Genomic DNA, 14,602 nt, shown 5'->3' with positions numbered 1-14,602 from the left:
ATGCTCCCATGCAATGACAGGGGAAGATTCCTGACTTGTCCTGATAGCCAGGAATTAAGAGCGCTCCTATTTACATAAGCATATTTATTAGATAAAATAACAATTTTGGAGAGCTATGTCTGGGTAAAACAACATGAGTGAGGTTAGGTTCTGCTTTAGACAGTCATGCAGGCATGGCCCTGTGCATTGCCTTTGAATAATGCTGGAAGCAACAGCAACAATTTTTCCCTGCAATTACAACTGTGACTTCCTTTGAAGCCCATTTCTGTCTTAGCTTGTCTTTCATCTTTGTAGACTGGGGTTTCTTAATAAGTTTTCTGCCCTGAAGAATAGGGGCTAATAGTGGCTTATTATAATAGTTTTCCTCAGCTGGTATAAAGTTTATCTGGCTGATGATAACTATGTCTTTTGACAGATCCTGTAACTGAAAAACAATTTTTTTAAGCTTTTTATTTATTTGCACTGCTGATTTAAATGACAGATTTCAACAAAAACTTCCAAGTATTTTATGTTTTTGTCTTACCTGTTTCTTCTGTTGTCTCATAAAATGTTATATCAATGAGTAACTGTTACAGTATTTTTTTCCTTAAAATTCGTTTTTGGCATTGCTGGTGCTGTTTCACACTGGGTGTATCTACTATAAACCTCATTCTTTGAGTCTCTCTTTGCTTAAAGTTCATATAAGCTTGTATGTGCTTTTTTAGTGATTAAATTCTAGTCCTGTTACAGGTGCCAGCTGTTCCTGTAATCCTGAGAGATGTGATTTAAAGGACTTTACAGAATAAGGTGAGAGAAGGGAAAAAAACTCCCAGTGTCTTGGTAAGAGAGAAGTGGTAAATGTTTCAGCACAGATATTTGTGGCTAAGGTTAGATTAAATATAAAAAAACTACTGAAGACAGTTCTGGTACTGTCCTTAATAGTAACTATATTATTGGTGCATTTTTGACACAATAGTTTTCTCAGAGCCACATAATTCTGTGAGAAGTCCTAGCTGTAGGGAATAGAAAACCCTTTATTGACTTAAGCCAGAACCAAGATTTTATCAATGGTGGCTTTTTTTAATATGTCAGAGCTGCAATTTTGATTTAACTAACAAAACAAATTGTTCTGTTGAATCAGGTCAATCCTAGTAGGCTAGTAGCTAGTGTCTTGCAGTGGCTTATACCGTGTTTCTGAGTGTGTGGTTGTAACAGAGTACTTCAAACCAGTGACAGCTAGCACTGCTGAGGAAAGAACAGCCCTGCAGTCCTCCCAGCTTTTCTGCTTATTCCCATCTTATATTAAAAGAATCACATCGTGAAAGTGATCAGAAAAAATTCTGGTTAATGATTTGACCAGTGAACAGAAGAGATAACCACGCTTACTCCCCTGAACTGAGAGCATTTATCTAAACTGTTGTGTTCTTTGAGCAAAAATGCTTCCTCAAAAAAGTTTCTTTCTAATATCTTAGTTAGAAATCACTTATAATTTCTTTGACTTTGCTCACATTAAAGAGAAATTTATTTTATTCTCAGCTGTAAGGGGCTAAACCTTAAAGTTACAATGAGGTGATGCCAGGAGCTGGCATGTGGAGGAAGACAGGAGCCTGAAAGGACACATTCAACTGAACAGAGACTCTGGAAGTTTGAATGGACCAGGAAAAATTTAGATGTGTGGTCTTGCTCAACTGAAATCAGAGAGTATAAACAAGGAAAACAGTGAGTAGAAGGCAGTGAACCCTCTCAGTAACTGTAACAGTGCATCTGCTACAGAATTCCCATTTTGGGGGGCGGGGGGGGGGAAGGGATAAATATTAGTTGAGATTTCTTCCTGGTAGAATTCTTTTATTGTTTTGGGTGTAGAGGATTAGTTTCAGAGGACATCAGACGGGTTCATTTGTGGGTGTATTAAGCTTTAGAAATAGGCGCTGGGCTCTAATACTTTGTGATGAATAGACAAGGAACTATGCTTTTATTGAAGAGACTTGATGCTGTTACGGGCTAAACACATAACTATGCAGGCATTAAATAATCTGGAGATGATGTACAACTAAACAGAGAACTTGCAGTTTCCCTGTGGCATTGACAGTGTTTTCATAAGACATTTGTGGTATTAAGTGAGGGGGGCACTTAGATGCGGACCGGGAGATGCCCACTTGAAGTTTCGTAGTTTCATTCTATTTTCAAGTAGGCTTTGGTTGCTTCCTAAACAAGGATAAGAAATAGAGCAGAGAAGGTGGCGTGTCTCAATCCGGCAGTGTGCGCTCAGAACATCCTCAGCCAAATTCTCAATAAAAACTAAGCTCCAAAGATGATCAGTTAGCTGTTTAAGACTTTGGGTTATGGTTAACATTTTGAGTAGTACTGCCTGGTCTTTGCAAAATGAGTTTGTGTGAAAAATAAGAACAGAAACAACAAAAAAAAAAAACCCTGCAAGTTGCTGGTTCTCAGTCAAGAAGAAAAAACTTGTCTATTGCTGAACCCTAGTTTCCTCTGGTAGAATACCCATGAAATATGATGTATTTTGGAGGGAATGATAGTGGTGGTAAGGATTTAGAAGGGAGCATGCCCTAAATGTAAGGGAGATGTTGGAGGGGAGGGTGCATAAATGCTTGAAGGCTGATGACATGACCAAAGCAGAGATGGGCTGTTGAAAAGCACACGTAAGTAGGTATAAACTCTTGTTCAGGGTTCAGCTGTCCAAGACTCACTTACGAAACACAGATGCAAGTCCTTTGCTTAGCTGAAAAACTTGTTGAGCTATTTCCTGTTTAATTTGTTCAAAGGCTTGTCATTGCTCAGGGCCCCATTTAAAATCATTCTTCTTCTGGATCACTTGATAGAGAAGGCTTACAATCAGACCATAATTCAGAACACGCATTCTCCAAAAACTCACAACACCTAGGAGAGCTTGTGTTTTCTTTTTGCTAGTTGGAGAAGACATAGCTGTTTTGTTGATCTCATCCATTGGGATCTGATGACGTCCATCTTGCCATTTTATTTCTAAAAACTGGATCTTCTGTGCAGGTCCCTAGACCTTACTTTGTTTTATGGCAAAACCTTGACTTAACTCTATCCAAGCTGAAACCAGGACATATCTTTACCAGCTTCTGGTTACTGCTGCTTGCATGGGTATTGTTTCCTGTTCTGGAATTCTGGGGTTTGCTCTTGTCTTGCCAACAGTGGCAATTTTTTTCTTACTGACTTGTCTGTAAGCAGCTGCAGTGATTAAAGCTGCCTCATCTAGATTTCATTTAAGAGGCATGAATATGACTTTTTTAAAAAATGATACTTAATATATTTGATGCTTGCATTTAAAAAAAAATCACACTGGAGTAGTGTTTAAGGCACTCCTGACTTAATGCAACTGTAGGTGAAGCTTGGTGCATTTCCTTAGATTGAGCAGAACTAACGGTGAAATAGGTGCTTACCTTGGATTCAGCAACCAATCTGTAACTGTGTAGTAGGAACATCTGGAGGAATAAATTAAGAGCATAGTAGTCTGCTCTCTTCCAGTGATTTTTCTTTTACATCTACAAATCTAGCTGTTTGTGCTACCACTGTTCAAGCAGTTCTTGTGGGTGTTATTTTTTTTTTTTCCCCCAGTTGTTACTAGGAAATCATTACATGACTTTGAAAATGGCATATCTTGGAATTTTTTACTGTTGTAAATTAATTTATATTTCTCTTTCTATGATGGTAACAGTGAAAATTCAAGTTAAATAAAAGTTAGTATGAAGCAATCATATTTAAAATACTACATCACCATTTTCTGATACAATCTTATATGGTGCCTCTAAGAGGTTTGCATGAGAATATATGTCAGCAGTGTAGCTCACTGGGTTCAGTTGCTGTTTGTGGAATATGGGCGGTTTATTAAAGGGACTCTATCCTAAAATGAGATAGTGTTTTGCTTACATTGAAAGACTTATTTTACGTCAGCACTCCTTTCTTACAGGAAAATTTCTTTTTTAAGTTTCTGGTTGAAATCTCTTGATAGCTTTCTAGTTTTTTGCTTGCTCTTTCTAATGGCAGCATTCATTTTTCTAAATTAGTCACACGAAGGTTTCTTGGGAGTCTCTCTTGTCGGTAAGTTTACTGTTCCTTTGCTCATTGTCCTTCTCTATCTCTTTCCAAACATGCATGATCAAATTGTATGCAACGTTTCAGCTGAGGCTTTAACAGTGCCTGATGGAATAAATATTAGTCTTTCCTGACAGCTATATCTGTTTGCTCTGTTTGCCAGAATACAAGTGCCTTTGGATGCTTAACTTTCTCCTTGTACAGAATTCAAAATGTGTGAGTGTAAATGTGTACTTTCATGCCTCTTTATAAACTGGAAATTCTGTTTTTCAGACTTTAGATGATTTTTCCAACATCTTAAACTTAGAGGTTTAATCACGTTCAATTTCTTATTTAGACCATCTTTCCCCCCTGCCTCTGAGCAAAGCCTTAATTAAATAATTTAAATTTTAAGCAAGGTGTCCACTATTATCTTGTTATGTCTTGGAAATAAGTGAGAAGCATTTCAGGCTTTTTCAGTGCACTTGTGGCTGATTTATAAAGCCATTTAATTTTTCCATCTGAATGTAATAGGTGTCCTTGCTACATGTATTTATGCCACCTTGATAAATATTCTAATAAATATTCTAATGTGTATAGATATAACTGTTAGAGGATCAGATGTAGTTTTCCAGTAGTATCACAGGTGCACTGTTTAAATTAAACCTTCTGCATCGACAGTTTGTTCAAGCAAAAATTCTGCAAGATTGAACTTCATTTTCCAGTGCTGAAGAATGAATTCTTGACTGAATAAAGCAGAAGCACATTGACTTACACATCCATCCCACTGGAGGGGGGAAAAGAGTTTGAATGGCTGCCTTCTCTTTTTTTTTTTTTTCAAATGTTGTGCAAGCCAATTTTTTTGCAGGCAGATATTTGCTGATGAAGTTACAATAGTAATAATTTGTGAATAGTATTCACAAATAGTGAATAGTTACAATACAACTATTTTAGGAAAAATACATCTATTTGTAAAGAAAAAGGTCAAAGGATTTTTACATATTTTTTTAACATAACTTTGCTTCTTAATTACCTTTTTAGGCTGTACTCATTTAGGACTCTTCCTGATGGACTCCCTGAAGCTGTGAGTCCATCTAGCAAAGTTGGTCTTGGTCATACTGCGGTGAAGCTCTTTATAGTATGAATATTGAAGGTATTTTTTACTTTGCTCGTATTTTCAAGAACTTACTGATTTAAATCCTCATTGCAGTGATGATCATAAATAAGAAGTGTTTCCTTCAGAGGTCAAGTTTGAGAGAGTGAGAAAGGGGCCTGAAGGTTTCTTAAACTTTTACAAAAAGACAATTTGCAAACTTATGCCTCTGTTTACCAATACCCAGATGACTAAGCCACTGAGGGCGGACAAAGTCAGGATCAAAATTCCTGCTGATTTCAGAGCAAGAAGTAGAGTTTACGAATAACAAACTCCAGTATGAAACAAACCTGCACGACTACTATTTGCAGCATAGTCTGAAGTAAAGCATTCAACAGAGGTGCAATGAAAGGCTAGCAGTATGAATACTGGGAAGGTTACTGGTCGGGTTGGAGCTTGTGTACTTTCTGCTGTGGAAGAGATTTGATTTCAGGATAGGTGGAGGAAGAAGTATAACTGTTGTAAGATAAGTATCCAGATTCTGCTGTGAAGAGCGAGAAGGCTGCTAACTGGACTGTGTTGGATTCGCTCAGTGAAAAGGCTGAATTATAGTTCTCAGTTTCTGATGGCTGCTTTCTGTGCTTTTTGATATTCCAGTGACACCCCTGGGAACCTTACGCTTTCATAGAGTCACTGAACTCTGCAGTTACCTATTGCTTAAGATCACTCTTTCCTAATAATCAGCTTCGTTTAGTGGGAAGTCGAGATTTAAATTCTACCTTTTGCCTGGCTCCTTTTCTTTTTCTTGCCTCATCAGTTTATTTTTTCACTAAGTCCCTGCCCTTTTTTAATAAGCTCTATTGCTTTCCCTGAAGCAATTCCTTGAGTTCCCTGTGACCCCCTTATCTCTTTTATACAGATTAGAATAACCAAGCAATGAATTTTGATGATGAAGTGAAACAGTCCTGTGTTTTAGAATTTGCATTCCATTAAGGCAGATTATCAGATGTATGAACTGCATTTCCAGTCCTTATTTCAAGCTGCTTGCACCCTTGGGAAGACCTTGCCCACTGTACCAGTTACGTTTGGCTTGCGTATTCTAAGAAAACTTGCAAATTATTGAGGCATCTGCACTTATCTAATATCCCTGTACTAGAGGAGCTGGAGATCCACTAAGAGGAGTGCAGGCAGCTGTCGGGCAGACACTTGGCATCAGGCCTGGGTATAGCTGTAATGACAGTAAAGGTGGTGAGATGGGGCAGTGTGGAGAGATGTGCAGCGATGCATGATGCGGGCTGAGCCAGGACAGCACTACTAGAGTTGTTAAGTCCCCTGTGGTAAAATAGATCAGCTCCACTTGTCATCGTTGGCATAAACAAGGGATATTTTCTGCCTTGCCATCTTGCCCGCTGAGTATATGAAGAAAATGTAACTTGCATAAGCTCAAGCTTCCAGGTGCTTATGAATGCTCTCTTCCTGGTAACTTGTGTGTAGTATATATTATTTCTGAATTTGACTTTATATATTTCTATTTACATTCTATTTCTAATGCTACTTACTGACATATTTCTATTTACATATTCTATTTCTTTGACTTTACATATTTCTAATTCCTAGGAAGTAAGGCTTCTCAATGCTGTGCTAGCTGCACTGGGAGAATTGATTTTTCTTGCTTCAAATAACAAGTGTGGATGTCCGTTTTGATTGTACATGTGATAGCTGAACTATGGCTTATAAAAAGGTCTAGTAATTTTCTTCTGAGAGTCTGTAAAATACAGTCTGTATAGTCTTCTGTGTGTGTGACATCAGAAATGCAATGCTCTGCTTCTTGCCTCTAACATATGGTTTCCATAGGCACATCTGTTAAGCACCCGACTTGGCTATTACTGGGTTTGGTCCATGGCTGAAGGCTCTTAAAGACCATGCAATCTGAGAACAAATAGGTAGAAAATATATAGCATCTCCATGGGTAAATTATAAAAATATATCGTATTAAAGCTGCATCCTCAGTCGGACTTGAATTTTGAAGAGCAGATTAGTGGCAAAACCACCTGAAAAATCTCTTTGCCAACTGCAACTCTGTCCAGTTGTGTTGTGGCCTCTCTCAAGCTGTAGATGGCACCGTTCCTGCACACAAAAAGCTGTCTTGGGCTTGCTGTCTTCCAGTCACGTTACTCTTAAAAGAATTGTTATGCTACAGGCTTTTGAAAGCATGTATTTGATGGCAGGATTTGGTAAGAGTTGGATAGAGCTCCTCTCTCCCTTGAATTAGTATTAGGAAGAAACATGGAAAGAAGTGTTGCGGTTTTTTTCTCCTTTGTGCAGTGGTGCTTTGAAATGCATTGGTTAGACAGCTCTTTCTCTCTGATAGTGCTAATAAAGACTGGGTCTCTTATCCAGTTCTCATTGGGAACTGAAATGTGACAAGAAATTTCTTAAAGGACTTCCTTATTTTCATCTTTGGGGTTTCTGTTATACTCCTAACAAGGCTACTATAGCCATGATACAGGCTTTCAATTTCAGTATCCTCCAAAATACACTTTTATGATTTTTGTCAGCTCAAACATTTAAACCCACTCTTAGAACTTTAAAATGATGGTTTTCCATGCAGAAAGAGGATGTCACTGGCAGGAAAGGGAATGGGTCTGCTCTGATACAAGGGAGGGTGCAGTATGAGGCTATGGCCTGAAACAGTGGGAGGACAAAAACCTGAGCTGAGGAGTTAGAGGTGATGAGTGACCAAGGATCAACAGTATAAACAATGCAAAAGAAATTTGGAAATTTTTGATTCTTACCTGAGATGCTTTAAGTTTTCCTTTCTGAGAGGAACATCTGAAAGTCATCCCTTTTTGCTTGGAAAATTTTTGTTTTCCAAAACAAATACCACACTTCAGTCTACCTTGTTTTTGAAATTGAGCACTTGAAGCATAAATTAGTGAATGGATCTACAAAAAAATAGAGATCAAGGTTCTCTGAAATCCTTCAGACAACTCATTTCCAGATTCCCTGGAGGGTACTAAAAGGCACATAGCTGTAGACATCCTGCTTTCCAAATCAGGTCATATAGTGGGGGGAAGCCAAATGGGAAATGGAGGGGCAGGGGGAAAGGAGAAATCTTAGTTCTGAAATGGTCAACTTACAAATATAAAAGTCTCAAAGTGATCTGTTTTTATTACAGTCTCCACAGATATTAAGACATGTTATGCACAAAAAACCCCTCTAAAATCTCAGAGAGGTGGGGAACATTGCTATTAAAGTTTAAAAAAGCAAAAAATACTCTTATATAGGGAAATAAATTTAGCAGCTTGTCAAGATCAGCTGTAAAATACAAGTCTTGCCACAGTGATATAAGTTAAAGCTCCACAAATAGTAGGGCAAAGTAACAAATTATTATTTGAACCTGTTAAGAGTGTAAACAGAGGGTAAGAATCGTGGCTACCCAAGGTAACACAAACCATGAGAAAAAGTGGGAAGTCTTTGTTATAATTTACACTGTGCTTGTGACATGATAAAGCTCTTCAAAGAGTTGTTGATGTATGTTTATAAAGTCTGAAGTGGAATAAAACCACTTTACTGATGAGGAGGGAGGAGCACAGAAGGACATAGCAACAAAAGTGGTTTTGTTTGCAAGTAACTTGGAGAGGCAAAGGAACTTGCTGAATTTACAGTAGTCAGCTATTTTGAATGGAAGCAGTTGATAATCCCATGAAAAACAAGAACAGTGGGTTTTGGGTTTTTTAAGGAACATATAAAGGAAATGTTACTTTTCTTAGCACGTGGTATTTTCCTCGCCAAAGTAAACTTACACAGTTTTCAGATTAAAGAGAAAAACCTCAAGAAAGCTATTAATTCATTCATCAGCTATAAAGAGGATCCAAAACACAGCCAACAGTAAAGGAAGCTTTAGTCCTACTAGTTTGTTTTGCTACAAATTTGGGTCAGATGTTCTTGGAAAGCAATGATGTTTCAGGTTGTCACAGTTGCTTGTTCCAGTCAATGGTTATGAGCAGTTTTGCTTCCACTGCTTTTGCAGCAGCCAGCTTATTATTTCCTGGTTTTTTATATATTTTAGAGATCACAAATGCTCCTGGAACTTTTGTTCCTTGAAGCTGTGCTGCAGTTGTTGGTATCTGGTTCGTTTCTATCTGACAGGTGACCCTGAGCTATTGAGAAACTACCGCTGCATAAAATATGTGAAGTGTTATGCTAAATAGTCTTATTTTTACTCATCCATGCAGAATAAGTTAGTTGCTTATTCTAGGAAATGCAAATAACTGCTTCTTACGGATTGTTTTTGGGCATGTTATAGGCTGTTACTACCGCTATCATGGTTATAACGTACCAATCATAAAATGGTTTCGGTTGGAAGGGACCTTAAAGATCATCTAGTTCCAACCCCCCTGCTACAGGCAGGGACACCCTCAACTAGATCATGTTGCCCAAAGCCTCATCCAGCCTGACCTTGAACACTTCCAGGGAGGGGGCCTCCACAACCTCTCTGGGCAACCTGTTCCCGTACCTCACCACTCTAACAGTAAAGAATTTCTTTCTAACATCTAATCTAAGTCGACCCTCCTTCAGCTTAAACCCATTACCCCTTGTCCTGTCACTACACTCCCTGATAAACAGTCCCTGACCATCTTTCCTGTAGGCCCCCTTCAGATACTGGTAAGCCGCAATTAGAGAGCCCAGAGCCGCCTTTTCTCCAGGCTGAACAACCCCAGCTCAGCCTGTCCTCGTAGGAGAGGTGCTCCAGCCCTCTGATCAGCTTCATGGCCCTCCTCTGGACTCTCTCCAACAGCTCCATGTCCCTCCAGTACTGGGCCCCCCAGAGCTGGACGTAATACTCCAGGTGGGGTCTCACAAGAGCGGAGTAGAGGGGCAGGATCAGCTCTCTCGACCTGCTGGTCACACCTCTTTTGGTGCAGCCCAGGACGTGGTCGGCTTTGTGGGCTGCAAGCGCACACTGCCGGCTCACGTTGAGCTTCTCATCAATCAATACCCCCAAGTCCTTCTCCTCAGGGCTGCTTTCAATCCATTCCTCGCCCAGCCTATAGCCGTGCTTGGGATTGCGCCAACCCATGTGCAGGACCTTGCACTTGGCCTTGTACCAACCAATCAGATAAAACACTTTACCTGAGACCACAGTCATATTTTGTATGAATGGTATACTGGGTAAATAGACCCAATGTGAGATATGTGCTATACTTTTTATTAAATAGTCTCTATGATATACTGGTGTGTGTGTATATATATTATATATCCTAAACTTTTTGTCCCATAAAGCCAGTATTTGGCCCATAAGAAAGATGGTGCACAAAGCTCTTGTATTTCCTGTATATAAGCTAGTTACAGCTATATTTCTAGTTTAAGTGGAGACATTTTAAATTTGAATTTTTTTCTATTTTAGTTAGCAGAAGTAATTTCTATGTAAAACTTCTAATGGCATTGAAAATTATTTGATTTTAAAGGCTATGCATAAATGTAGATTTTTTTTTTTAATTTATTTTTTTCATTGATCACATGCATGGGACTTGATGTCAAACAGCACTGTGGTTTCCTGGAGTGAACCGCCCATAGAGAGCAAGCAGGTTCCCTGCAGGACTGCTCAGAAGTCTTTTCCCAGGTGAACTCTTTGCTCCTATCTGGAAAGTCTCTTCAGTCTCAAAAATAGTCACGGGAAGCTCTGGGAGTGTTGTCTTTCTAGCTTTCCTCTCAATCTTTTATTCACTTGTTGTCCTAAGCATAAAGGCAGCATATAACACTTCCAGTTCTATTATATGGTTCTAAGCCTTTTGTGGGTGGCCAGCAGCTACCCACCCACGCAGCGCAATCACTTCCCCCTAGCACATTCCTCCCAGTCTTTATCGCTGAGCATGATGTTTTTGGGAAGCTTTAATAAGTTTTCTGCCCAGAAACGTGTAGTTAGACGTGCCATGTGGCGATTACCTTCTGCTGACTTTTCTAGCTCTTCCTTGCACAAAATACTTGCTGAACCATTGCCATAAGTTGTATAAGTCCCTACAGAGGGCAAGATTGGCTGTTAAGATATGACCCTTTAGAGATGTTTTCCTTGCACAATCTTTTATTTCAGGATCTGTAAGCGTGGAATGCTGTGTTTTAGTAGACAGAAGCCTGAAGCATGAATCCACAGCCCTAATTCTTATTTTAGGCGCACAATTCAGTGCAGTTTTGTGATGGCAAAATGGCCACCCCCCTCCATGGGGTTTCATTCTTGTTTAAGTCTCTTTGTCTAGGCTGGATTGTGTAGCGAGGGCAAGGTTCATTAGCAGTTACATCACCTGCTATTGCTTTGCAAAGATTTGATGGATTGTCTTGGTCTTCCTGCTTCTCATGAAGAATGAAATAAGGGAGAAGTGATCATTTAAAGGATTCTGTCAAAGAAATAAGGGACAGTCCCCAAAAGCTAAAAAATGAATCGTCTTATGGATTACAGCATGGGCATGTAGGACTTGGCTGCTTGCATCATATGGGGTGTTCTTTGGAAGCTGACATGTAGCACAGGGGTGGGGTGAGTTAACTAATTTCTGCAGCAGTTAAGTACAATGCACTGGCTGCTGGGCAATAAGCAATGTAAGTCATTGCACCTGGTGTACTGAAGTCTTTTTGGAGCAGGTGAATGCTAGGTCAGCGATATGCCTTTGCACTGTTCATCTGTGGGTAAATGTCATCTACTAAGGCTGTAAATCATATTGATTTTTCAGAGAATAGGAAAACTGAAATGTAATTTCAGCTTGAGAGCTCTGTGTCAAAGATATTTTTCAAATGTTAATTCACCCTTATCTTAAGTGACATATGATTCCCCCCCCCAAGAAAGGGAAATATGGGGGGAGGTGGAAAAGGGAATAATTTTTTTTATCCAACACAGTAGTTTGGAATTCATACTTTGTTCATACAGTGTTCAATAGAAAGGGCCTGAAGTGATAACTGTAAATGCAAATACTATTGTGCCATCATATCTCATGATAAGTTATTTGCAAAACATCTGTGTAGCTTTCAAGGATAGATGTGATTGGTAAAAGATGGGTATAAAACTGTGAATGATGAAAATCAAATGAGACAAAATATCTTTCTTGGTATTAGTGTGGAACTGAGGCAGAGCTGATGGTTGATTCTTTTTTTCCCCTTTTCTATATTAAGAGTCAGGAAAAAGGGGCAGCATGTCTTCAGCTGACTCCCACTCTAAGACATACAACCTGCTGCAAATTTTTTGAGCCAGTTCATTAAAAGTTGATGCCTAAAATTGACTTGCATTTCCCATCGATGTGTATGTACCTGCTTTATTCACTGTTCAAATTATTGCCTAGCTGCTTAATAGGCCACAACTTAAAGGATAGTGCTGCACATGTAAGCATGCTTCTGCCTGGACATTAATTTTTTTTTTTTAATGTTTTCAATGCTGACTGTAATGTAATGTGCTTCATAGGAAGGGGAAGCAAAGATAGGGGAGGAGGAGGATTTTGGCTGATGCATCTCTAGTGACACCTTGTGGGATGTTTCACAGAATCATCTGTAACTCACTTCTGGGGAAGAAATAAATTGAAAGGCTTGTTGGGCAAGAAGTTACCCAAATACTCCCCGTGGGATATGGTTAAACTTCTGTACCTGTCTATAGTTTTTCAGGATTGTCTTTGTAACTTGGTATTTAGCAGACTGGATGAAATACACAACATCAAGATGCTGTTTGGCAACTGAGGACAGCAGAAAACTTAATGATGATGCTTTTGTCATCAGATTTTATAGTGACTGTTGATTTTCTTTCAATGCAGTTTCTGGAATTACTACTTTATGAGCCAAATCTTCAGGTTTAAAATTGAGATTTCAGAACTCATAAATTATTTTAATAAGGAGTTAATCAAATCAGCTAAGCAGAAATCTAGCAATTCTTAGGATTTCTTTATGCATTACAAGCAAAAAATACCAGACTCTTTGTTCTAATCTTACAGATTTCATTGTGTTTGATATTCTCTGCTGTTGTCTTTTGGAATAATTTAAGCTCCAGCATAAAGTGTCATTTTCTACCATTTTAATTAGAATGCTGGAAGGAGACAGCCATACAAACTTGCCTTTGGATGAAAACAAAGCTGAAATATTTGCATATTGCTTTTCTTATTTTTTTTAACCAGTTCAGTTTAAAGTCTGATGCTACTTCCTCAAGACATCCTTGAACATCATTAAAGTGATTTCTCCTTTTTCCTCAACATATAATACTTTTTAGATAGATCAAAAAGTTAATATTTACTCCTACAATCCACAAGTAGATTTGTTTCCTCAGGTGCAGGTCAGGACTGCACAATTCATTATGCCCTGGCAATCTCTGTATGGGTATCTAGCAACTTGCTCCTCTCTTAAATTGTCTGATCTTGTACTTGGGACTTCCAACAGACTTAGCAGGTTGGCATGCTCCATGAGTGTGCTGGGTAAATTGTCTTGTAAGAAACATTTTGCTATTTCTACAGGGGCAGTTTGGATGGAGACTCTGTAGCCTGGTAAGTAGGACTTTTGCTGTTAGTAGTAAAAGAGTAGGTACTAGGATGTTTGTAACCTTACGCTTATGGTTAATAATACAGCTAAGTGGACTAATAGCAGTAACTTGTGTTTTAGACTGTTAAGATTTTAATTAGATTAACTGTTTCCCTAGATTTTAGATGGATAGCATATACAGTACTCTCCAGAACAGCTGAAAATAATTACTCGTCTTAATGAATTCTTTGGTTATACAATCAGACCCTCAGTCCTGCTCCCTGGAACAAAAAAGTACCAAAACACTTAATTGATTTTCACAAACAGCAGTTAAAGTGGAAATCCTGTAAACAGTCTCCTGGCTTTTGATTTTTTGACAGACTTTTTTCCTCTAAGATTAAAGGATAAAGTCATTTGAAGCAACTGCACAACGCAGACCCAACTACTAATTCAACCAGACTTCAAATTAGACTGGTCTTCCAAGGACTTTTTCTCAGCGAAGAGTGATAGAGGTACTGCATCTGAAATAAGCACATCCTGTGGACTATAACTGGCACTAGGGCTTATTTTTTCCTTGAAACATTAAATACAATACAGGCCAGCATCAAAAAAAAAAGTAGATGAAGACACATTTGACTGTTCAAAGCACTTTGGCATGCTTCTTCAACTTTGTTTCCTTGTTTGCTACTGCACCAAGGAAGAGTAACTTCCTTTTCATTTCTTCAGCTATGAAATCTAGTAGCTCAGCAGCTTTAAAAATATTGACTGTCACAGTTTCATCTTCACTGACTATGTGCCACTGAAGTTCTTCCTAGATATTGAGGACTAAGCAGTAGTCTGAAATCCATAAGAAGGTTGTAGGTTGAAAGTTGCTCTTTTCCTCTGCAGGGCATGTGGGAGAGATGAAAAATAAATTAGATGCTTGTTTCTGCTCCAGTGAGGGTAATACTGACCTTTACCTCTCAGTTCAGTGGGTTCAGGACC

General features: G+C 38.8%; 2 protein-coding genes across 2 annotated transcripts in view; one reads left to right on the top strand and one right to left on the bottom strand.

The window, feature by feature from the left end:
* EXOSC9 (exosome component 9) overlaps positions 1–14,602 on the bottom strand; it is a 260,026-nt gene that overhangs the window by 149,956 nt on the left and 95,468 nt on the right. The window lies entirely within an intron of this gene.
* Positions 779–14,602, top strand: part of TNIP3 (TNFAIP3 interacting protein 3) — an 81,958-nt gene continuing 68,134 nt past the window's right edge. The window contains exon 1 of the mRNA XM_075751068.1: positions 779–1,698. The gene's annotated coding sequence lies outside the window, so the exon portion shown is untranslated. The remainder of the gene's footprint in view (positions 1,699–14,602) is intronic.

This window comes from Balearica regulorum, chromosome 4 (genome assembly GCF_011004875.1).
Source record: "Balearica regulorum gibbericeps isolate bBalReg1 chromosome 4, bBalReg1.pri, whole genome shotgun sequence".
Classification (NCBI taxonomy): domain Eukaryota; kingdom Metazoa; phylum Chordata; class Aves; order Gruiformes; family Gruidae; genus Balearica; species Balearica regulorum.
This window is presented reverse-complemented; position numbering and strand designations above follow the sequence as displayed.